Source organism: Onychomys torridus, chromosome X (genome assembly GCF_903995425.1).
Source record: "Onychomys torridus chromosome X, mOncTor1.1, whole genome shotgun sequence".
NCBI lineage: Eukaryota > Metazoa > Chordata > Mammalia > Rodentia > Cricetidae > Onychomys > Onychomys torridus.
Window position 1 is genome coordinate 101,756,560 of NC_050466.1, and position 10,566 is coordinate 101,767,125.

At 35.2% G+C, this 10,566-nt stretch overlaps 1 non-coding gene across 1 annotated transcript; it reads left to right on the forward strand.

The window, feature by feature from the left end:
• The first annotated feature begins 9,026 nt into the window (after positions 1–9,026).
• Positions 9,027–9,099, forward strand: Trnam-cau. The gene has a single exon. It is a non-coding gene; the product is annotated as a tRNA-Met (tRNA).
• Positions 9,100–10,566: the final 1,467 nt, after the last annotated feature.

Consider the following 10,566-nt stretch of genomic DNA (forward strand, 5'->3'; position numbering starts at 1 on the left):
GCTGAGGATCTCTGCATCCACTTCCATCAGTTATTGGATGAGAGTTCCAGCATGACTGTTAGGGTGTTTAGCCATCTGATCACCGGACTAGGTCAGATCAGGCTTTCTCTCAACCATTGCCAGCAGTCTATAGAGGATGCATCATTGTGGATTTTTGGGGACCTCTCCAGCACTATGCCTATTCCTGTTCTCATGTGGTCTTCATTTATCATGGTCTGTTATTCCTCGTTCTCCCCTTCTGTTCTTGATCCAGCTGGGATCTCCTGCTCCCCTAAGCTTTCTTTCCCTCAAATCTTGCCCTTCATTACTCCCACTGTCGTCCAGGTTGTTCATGTAGCTCTCATCCATTTCTCCGTCATCGGGTGATCCTTGGGTCTTTCCTAGGGTCCCGTTTTCTAGGTAGTCTCCCTGGAATTGTGTAGCAGTCTAGTTATCTTTGTTTTACATCTAGTATCCACCTATGAGTGAGTACATACCATGTTTGTCCTTCTGAGTATGGGTTACCTCACTCAGGATGATTTTTTCTAGACCCATCCATTTGCCTGCAAACCTCATGATGTCATTGTTTTTCTCTGCTGAGTAGTACTCCATTGTGTATATGTACCATATTTTCTTTGTCCATTCTTCAGTTGAAGGGCATCTAGGTTGTCTCCAGGTTCTGGCTATTACAAACAAAGCTGATACAAACATAGTTGAGCAAATGCCCTTGTGGTATGATTGAGCATTCCTTGGGTATATGCCCAAGAGTGCTATAGCTGGGTCTTGGGGGAGATGGATTCCCAATTTTCTAAGGAAGCGCCATATTGATTTCCAAAGTGGCTGTACAAGCTTGCATTCCCACCAGCAGTGGAGGAGAGTTCCCCTTGTTCCACATCCTCTCCAGCATAAGCTGTCTTCTGTGCTTTTGATCTTAGCCATTCTGACAGGTGTAAGGTGGTATCTCAGAGTCGTTTTGATTTGCATTTCCTGGATAATTAGGGATGTTGAACAATTCCTTAAATGTCTTTCAGCCATTTGAACTTCCTCTGTGGAGAATTCTCTGTTTAGCTCTATAGCCCATTTCTTAATTGGACTGTTGGTCATTTTGATGTCTAATTTCTTGAGTTCTTTATATATTCTGGATATCAGCCCTCTGTCAGATGTGGGGTTGGTGAAGACCTTTTCCCATTCTGTACACTGTCTCTTTGCTTGTTGACTGTGTCCTTTGCTCTACAAAAGCTTCTCAGTTTCAACAGGTCCCATTGATTGATTGTTTCTCTCAGTGTCTGTGCTACTGGTGTTATATTTAGAAAGTGATCTCCAGTGCCAATGCATTCAAGAGTACTTCCTACTTTCTCTACTATCAGGTTCAGAGTAGCTGGATTTATGTTGAGGTCTTTGATCCACTTGGATTTAAGTTTTGTGCATGGTGACAGATATGGATCTATTTGCAGCCTTCTACACATTGACATCCAGTTATGCCAGCACCATTTGTTGAAGATGCTTTCTTTTTTCCATTGTACATTTTTGGCTTCTTTGTCAAAAATTATATGTTCATGAGTCCAGTATTTTATACCTCAAACATTTTTTGTCATAACTTGTATTACCATCCTAAAAATATCTTTTTAGAACTAAAAATATCTTCTTCGATAAACAACTTAAATTTTTACGTTTTTCAACCTTATAGAATTTATATCTCTCATCTACATTTTCTTATAAATTTGGTAGCAAGGAAAACTGTATACTATCTAGTCTTCAATTCCCATCAGAGACCCAAGAATGATAAAATATTACTTTAGTAAACAGGAAGTGCAGACCAAAAAACTTCTAAAACTATAGAAACAACAGAGACCTCTGACTACCTGCACAGTCACCCAATGTTCCTCTGCAACTTTGGGGCATCCATCTTCAGCCTAAAAGGCTAGGATATCTGACAGACTTTTCTGTGAAGCAGGAAATTTTGGAGGACTCTCCAGCTTGTCTTGGGAAAGTTTGGTAGTCACCTTCTTTTATGTACTGTTCATCCAATCTGGGTAGCATAATGTCAGCAGGTGAGACAAGGGCAGAATCTTGCACAAATGCCTATCTTAGCCCATTAAAGGAAACTCCATATGGAGATTCTTTGATGCCCATCATCCTTTTTTGAAGTAAATTGGTGCTGCCAGAAGCAGGCATGTCTCACTGTCATGAAAAGACTTTTGTTATTAAAACATTTTATATGCCATATTATGTAGGTCTTTGAAGTGTTTGAAGACCATCTCTCTATTTAAAGTGTATGTCTGTTTGACTGTGAAAACATACTGAAAAAGACTACAAGTTTGATTATTATAGATTACTAGTAACCTATTACTACTAACCTAACTATTATCCCAAATATCTTTAAAGAACTAGAAATTTACATTACATTGTTAAATGAGGTTCATAGGTACAATTCCTTAAACAAGAGTAGAAACATATATACAGTAAAACAAAATAATCTTAAAGTTTATACAAAAATTTATATCAATGTAAAGTATTTGAGACTAGTAGTTGTGTTTTATTTCAAAAGTAGATTAAGCAATCCACCCTTTTATTCCATCATTTCTGTAACACATTCTCCCTTTTCTCCTTCAGAAGAGATTCCTGAATCAAATCTCCCTTGTTCGGCTTTCTTTCTTACCATGGCCAGTAACAACTTACAACCAACTCTCCTAAATGATGACAAACATTCATAACCCACCAAACAACCAAAAACAAACAAACAAACAAACCACCCATACCACTTCATGAAAATGTGGGCATCATGTTCTCTAGAATGCTTCCTGTTGTCTGGGGGTGATGGCATCTTTAGGGGACCCTGAAAAAATGAGATAAAGAACAATCCTGGGAGAGCAAGCTGTATGTATTATTATTTTTTGTTTAGTCTTTATGTAATGGGAAAGTGTAGAGATTATCTGAAGTCCTGGCTGGAGTAGTCTGTGAGGCTGGACCATCAAAGCTAGAAGTTTTGAAGATTTTCTGGATGTTGAATTTTGAGGAAACTGCAACTGAGGCAGTCTGAGAAGCTGGATCATCTGGGATAATTGTCTTAATTGGTTTCTGGTCCTTTTATTGAAAACACAAACTTTTAAAGGTAACATGTTTATCTACATTAACACATGTATGGAAGGTATAGTGTTTTCTGTTTGAGCAGGTAAAATGCATCTGTTAACTTTATTAGTTTGTTTGGACTGTGTAGGCAAACCTCTATCTGCGCCATATGAAAGGGTGGCATATAATAATAAGTTATGAGTACTCTATAGCTAACTAGATTTATCATGTCTCATTCAGTCTCAGAGCTGTTCCCATGTCAAGGGATCAGCATATATGTTACCTGTCCTGTAGTCTGTCTTGGCTTTTTCCCTCATGTCTATAGCCAAGATCCTCAAGAGGTCTCCCCCAGTCAAATCTGATCTCAATTACCTTTTTTGTTTTGTTTTGTTTTGTTTTGTTTTGTTTTTAAGACAGGGTTTCTCTGTGTAGTTTTGATGCCTGTTCTGAATCTCACTTTGTAGACCTGGTTGGCCTCACAGAGATCCACCTGGCTCTACCTACTGAGTTCTGGAATTAAAGGCATGTACCACCACTGCCCAGCTTCTCAATTACTTTTGAAGGAAATCATAACTTTTCATTTTCTACGGAAACAAAAGAACAACCTCTCTCCCAATGCAACACATTTTCCGGCTTCCCTTCTTAAGCCAAGACATCTCTAAAGTATATAAGATCATTTAATTTAGCAGCCCCTTTCATAATACAGTATATCTGAGAAGCTTCCATTCTCTGTTCATTAGCATTAGAAAGAATTCACAATTAACAAACCACCATAAATAACCCAAACTCCCTGTGTTATAATACTTTTCATCTTTATGTGGCTTAATTTTTTACATTACATCATTCTTTCTTTAAAGACTTTATTTTTTTTAAATATTTGTTTTTATGACTGTCTTTGCCTATATTTTTTTCTTTCTTTAGCAGCTAAGTACCATTTTAGACATATTGTATCCTTGTTCAAGATCTCTGTGTCTGGGACTGGCTTTACTAAAAGCCTGCAGTGTTCTCTGACTATGTGAGACAAATCTTGAACTGTGAGGTGTCAACTAGGCCCTCCACTATATGGTTTTGGTTTATGATACTTGTGCATGTTTCTACCGATTGGATCCACTTAATCATCCCAGCTACACCTAACCATCCAATCTCTGGGAGGCTTCTATGTCTACACTACAGTGAACATTTCTATCTACATCTCCTGCTGTAGAGCAGTACAATGGCTACTCACAGTAGGGCCTCTTAAATGAATCACAGTAACTCTTAAATGAGCCATGCCTCTGTATGCCATGAGCAGTAGGCTCTGTGTACATGCCCCATATTGGGTGCCAAATATAACAAGCTTTCTTGTCAGACTGTCTTTGGATTTCCATCCCCCAAATAATCACAGGGAGACTTATTATTTATGAATGCTTTGCCTTAGCTTAGGCTTATTGACAACTAGCTCTTACAACTTAAATTAACACATTTGTATTAGTCTATGCTCTTCCATGTGGTATTAACTCATCTCCATACTGTCCACCTTGCTTCCTCTAAGTCTGGTTGGTGATTTCCACCTTTCTTCTTCCCAGAGTTCTCTCTCTTCCTATAAGTCCCACCTAAACATCCTGCTTAGCTATTGCTAATCAGCTCTATATTACTCTAATCACAGCCATACATCTTTACAGAGTGTACAAATACCATTGCTCCATTTTGTCCCACAACATCATTGCTCCATATTATACACTTCTTCTGGCTTCTTTTGTGAATAATGAGTTTAGATATAGTGCACACCAAATCAGAGTCATAGATACGCTCTGTCCCTATATCTTATAGAGTGGAGCTATCCTATAAATCCAGTCTAGAATGATATTGACAGCAAAAAATAGAGATTCAATCCTCTGTGTTTATTCTACCCAGGGCTAGTGAGGTCATATGTCTTAGTGGATAACTTTATACTAATACTTTATTAGATAAGCATTATTGCTAACTACATTCTAAACATTTATCATTTTTTCAGACTTTTTAAAGAATTATTTTTAATTGTATATAGGTATGTATGTTTTAATGTGAGTAAGTGTACATGATTGCAGGTGTTCATAGAGAACAAACACACTGGATCATCTAGAGCTGTACTTGTAGACAGTTATGAACTTCATGAAGTGAGTGCTGGGAATGAAACCTAAGTCTGCTGGAATAGTAATAGTGCTATGAACCAATAAGTAATATCTTCAGCCTATGAATGTTTCTCCTTATACCCTCAGGTCAGTGTATCTTTTAACCCTGATCAAAGAAGCTTCTCTTTGCAACAGACAGAGACCTTCACAGTAAGGCACAGATCGTCAAAATACAGTGGAAAAAATGATGTGTGGTGCCCAGCCCTAACATATACATCTACAATAAAATCCTGTACCTTAAGCACAGGGGATATCACAGAAGTAGTAGAAAGACTGTAATAACAATGTAAATCTACTACACAAATTTTTCATGTAAAGCATGTAAAATCTAGAATTGTAAGGTCAGGAAAGTTGTTATGAGATTGTATTCAAAGAAATGACAATGAATCTACATCCATGAAACCTCAACACCACCAATGAACATGCTAATGTGAAATGTGGAAAATTCACAGTGCTCAACCCTTAGACAAAAACTACAGGAAACTATGGACTACTGAGAGAAGAATTCTTGTTCTGGTTCTTGTTCTTATTCTTGTTCTTGTTCTTCTTGTTCTTCTTGTTCTTCTTGTTCTTCTTGTTCTTCTTGTTCTTGTTCTTCTTGTTCTTGTTCTTGTTCTTGTTCTTGTTCTTGTTCTTGTTGTTGATGTTGTTGTTGTTGTTGTTGTTGTTGTTGTTGTTCTTCTTCTTCTTCTTCTTCTTCTTCTTCTTCTTCTTCTTCTTCTTCTTCTTCTTCTTCTTCTTCTTCTGGAATAAGCCTCTGAAATAGTTACACAATATCATGTGGCAGCCCTTGATTCATAAGCATTCATAAGCATACATGCAACACTAAACAGGCTCATTAGATCATTAATTAATTAATGTGTTTCTATTTGAGGTTGCATTAAATAACACTTTTCATGGATTTTAATTACATAAAGTGGCTTTTATTGCCTGCTTCACAATGTAATATTTATAATTCACTATTGAGATATTACCTGAGAAACTCAAAGATTACAAATCATTTTTAGTCATACATCATTTCATTGCACTTTGCTGTATTATGCTTTGAAAACAATGTGGTTTTTACAAAGTTACTGCTTGTGAAGTCAGTGTAGGAACTGACACATGTAGTTTCAGAACATGGGAAAACAAGTAGGAGTGTTACCATTAATTCAGAGCGAATGTGAACTATATAATTTGTTTTAAACACACTCCAGGTAAGATCTTGCTTCAAGCATGAACACATACATATATGCATAAAATGTATGGTAATCCTGTGATTATTGATATCTTCACCACTAACAGTTCTGATAATTATTACTAAATACTACCTTTTAATTTATATAGATATAGATATTGTACATCTAACTAGTCACAGAAGTGGTGTTCAATCTGTGAGTAGCAACCCCTATGACAAACTTCTATCTCCAAAAATATCTACATTATGATTCATAACAGTAGTAAAATTACACTTATGAAGTAGCAATGAAAATAATTTTATGGTTGGGGGTCACCACACCATGAGGAACTATATTAAAGGGTTGTAGCATTAGGAAAAGTGAGAACCAATGAACTATAGCAAAAGAGAAACAAAACTTAAATAGGAACTAGAAAACCAAATGATTCATATTACTTTATTAATTGTGATATTGTTTTTATTTCAGCTGTCTGCAAATAATGCTGCACTTTAAGGTATGCCTATGCACATACTTGTTCAAATGCCTGAAACAGAAAATTATATATCTCAGTATTGAATTAAATAATTCATTTTAAAGGAATTTTTTATTCATTTTACATACTAGTCACAGATCCCCCTCTTCCCTCCTCCTGCCCCTTCAGCTTCCCCTCATCAACCCAATATCCATTCCCTCCTACAAGAAGATAATGCCTCCCATGTGGATTTAGCAGAGCCTGGTACATTCAGTAGAAGCAGGTCCAAATATCCCCCCTGCCTCAAGACTGTTTGAAGTGTCCCACCATGGGTAGTGGGGGCTCCAAAATCCAGCTCATGCACCAGGGTTGTATCCTGATCCTACTGCCAGGGGGCCCCTAAAGCAGATTTCAAGTTCCTATACTTTTTTATTCATTCATATGTATGGATTAACAATTATGTATAGTAAAATACCTATAAAACATTGTACAAATACTCCAATTTTGTAAAGAAAGAATTATTTTCATATTTTATGTATATGCTTTATTTAGTCCAATTTTTAATTACAGTTACCTTCTGGCATAGGAGATGTGGCTCAATATTTAAGAGTACATATAGTTGTGTCAAAGAACTTCAGTTCCAGTGCATGAAACACTGTGTTCTGGACTCTGAGAGCCACTGCATGCATACGGTGCAAATGTACTCAGGAAGACACACAAAAACACATAGACATAAAAGAATAAATAAAAAAAATTTTAAAGTTGTATTTATATAGTTATGACTATATTATTTTCTCATGTATATTAAAGATAATTTTATTGTCATGAAATAATAAATATTTGGAAAATATCAAAATTACTAATCATATGCAAAAAGATTTGATCTATTATAATGTACTTATTGTTCACTTAATAATTTTATTCTGAGAATACAAATGTTTCAACAAGTACCTCCAATATTATTCATGTTCTAAATTCAATAATTTCAATATCTGTCTTCATTCCTATTCAGAAAATGTTATTATTTACATTATTATCTATTACATGCAAGCAATTTACATGTTTACATTTTCACTATGAAGAACATGTGAACCTCTAGAAATTAGCTTCTCAGAATAAAATGATTGCTACTGGATAATGTGGGTTGATAATTAGGATGATAAGATATTTTAAAATTTTTGACCTGGCAGAGAAAAAACAAACCAAAACTATTATCAAGTTTTACTACACTTAAGAAATGCATTGTACCAAGGCATTTTCTGGGAAAATATGCACACAGAAAGAGGATGAAATATTCTAAATATCCAATTTATTCTATTTGTGTTAACACTGCATGAATTTTTACATTTCCACTTATATTTTAGAGTACTATTGAAAGCTAAAACAAACATCAATAAAGCTATATCTTTAAGTTGTTTAAAATGTTTAATGTAGATAAATGGGCTTTGTGTGGTGATGTATCATTTACAGGAAAAATTTTATAACCAGATCATTTTCCTTGTTAAATTTGTATCTTACTATTGATATCACTTTAATTTATTCTTACATTTTTTATTGAGAAAATGGTCTACTATCAAAGGAAGTAGCCTAACAAAGTATGCTTAGCTGTATTGATAGCAAATTTCAGGAAACAACTGCATTATAAAAGATTAAGCTTTTTAAATGTTTCAATAGAAAAAGGTGGTCTACAAAGAGGTAAAATACCCTGGAGAGGAAAAAGCAATATTTTAATTATGTGCAATAGGATATTAATATTCAAGAACAGTATAAGGTCATATTTGCATATTTTAATTGTAGAAAGTGTCAAGTGAAGGTAATTAGGTATATTAATGTTTTATTCAGTATTTCAAGGCTTTTATTGAATTGCTTTTCAAGTATTTATCAGTTAAGTATGTATTAAGCATGAACTACTCCATGTAATGTAATAATGTAATATAACCTAATAAGGTTATATCAATATAACCTAATAAGGTTAAAAAATGGACTGATTGAAAAGATAGTGGCTAGCATTATCAGCATGATTGTTATTCTAAAGAGAATAAACATCTCTTATGTAATTTGAATTCAAATATGTGTGTGTGTATATGTGTGTGTGTTCTAAACTCTCATGCTGTAATATTTTTCTTGGCATTTTTATATCACTTAAGAGAAATCAGTTCATTTGAAAAAAATAGGTCACATTTTATAGGAAACTACAGTGCCTTCTTAGCGCAGTAGGCAGCGCATCAGTCTCATAATCTGAAGGTCCTGAGTTCAAGCCTCAGAGAGGGAAAATATCTTTTGAATGAGAAACCTAGTGGCAAGGAAACTAATATATCAGCCCACTTTTAAGCTTGAACAAAGGAGCAATGTGTTTCAGAAGGCATTTTTTGAGAATCTGTCTTAGTCTATCAGGTAACTATAGCAAATTACTATAACCCCAATGTTTAATAAACAATGTAAAGTTATTTCTTACATGATGAAGGATAGACTTTTCATGATCACATTAGCCTCAGGATAAGTGTAGGCTGAGATCTTACTCTCTTGTGTCCTCACATGGCAGAAGGAATGTGTGTGTGGGGTCTCTCTTGTAGAAGAGACATTAACCCTATTAATGAATCAAGGGTCAACATTATACCATTGTCATTTTGGTGATTAGATTTCCTATATAATCTTTGAGCTGAACAACAGCAAGATGTGTTGACTGTAAAAGTAATAAGATCTATGTGGGTGGTTACTTTGCCCTAGTTCAGATCTTGTTTTAATAGACCACAGTAGGACAAATTTTTAAAAACTTATGAAAATATGATCGATTCATCCCATCATATAACAGTTTACTGAGTATAGTGCTATTGCTCCAGCAATTTAGCAACAGTATTCAGTCTTAGAATTGGTATACTTTGTCACCATTGGGTACATTAATAATATACTTTTTTAGTTTAAACTTGTATTAAAATGGTGTAATACAGTAGTCGTATGCCAAATATGCTTAAATTATCAAAGAAGATTATTAATACATAGCTGCTTTTTAAGATAATGTATTAGGAGCTAAAGAGATGGTTCAATGGTTAAGAAACCACATTAATTTTGAGGAGGGCCTTAATTTGGGTTCCAGTACCCATGTAAAGCAGCTGATAACTGCCTGTAAGGCCAATTGCAGTGGTATCCAATGCTTCTGGCCTCAGCAGGCACCTGTATGCATGTGTGTGTGCACGCACATGCACACACACACACACACACACACACACACACACACACACACACATACATACACATATACACACACACAAAGGAAAAAGATCAATAAAATTAATTTAAAAGAGAAAGATACTTTAAAAGCTATTCATGAAATTATTTGTACTGGAAATCATGGTTCTAGTATTTCTTTATAACTAGAATTTCATGGGCAAGTGAAAGCTGAAAACAATGTTTTCTTTTTGGTCTTTTTGAGACAGGGTTTCTCTGTGTAGTTTTGGTGCTGGTCCTGGATCTAGCTCTGTAGACCAGGCTGGCCTCAAACTCAGAGACCCACCTGGCTCTACATCACAAGTTCTGGGGTTAAAGGCACGTGCCACTACTGCCCAGCCAAAGCTATTTTTCAAACATTCCCCCTTGGTATTTTCATCTGGATATCTAGTAGAGCTTATTGAAGGTTAAATATTTCTTAAGCCATTAATTTTTATTGTCACTCTCTTCAAGTATACCTGTATAGAAATGTCACAATGAAAAGAATAATTTTGCACATTAATTTTAAAACTTA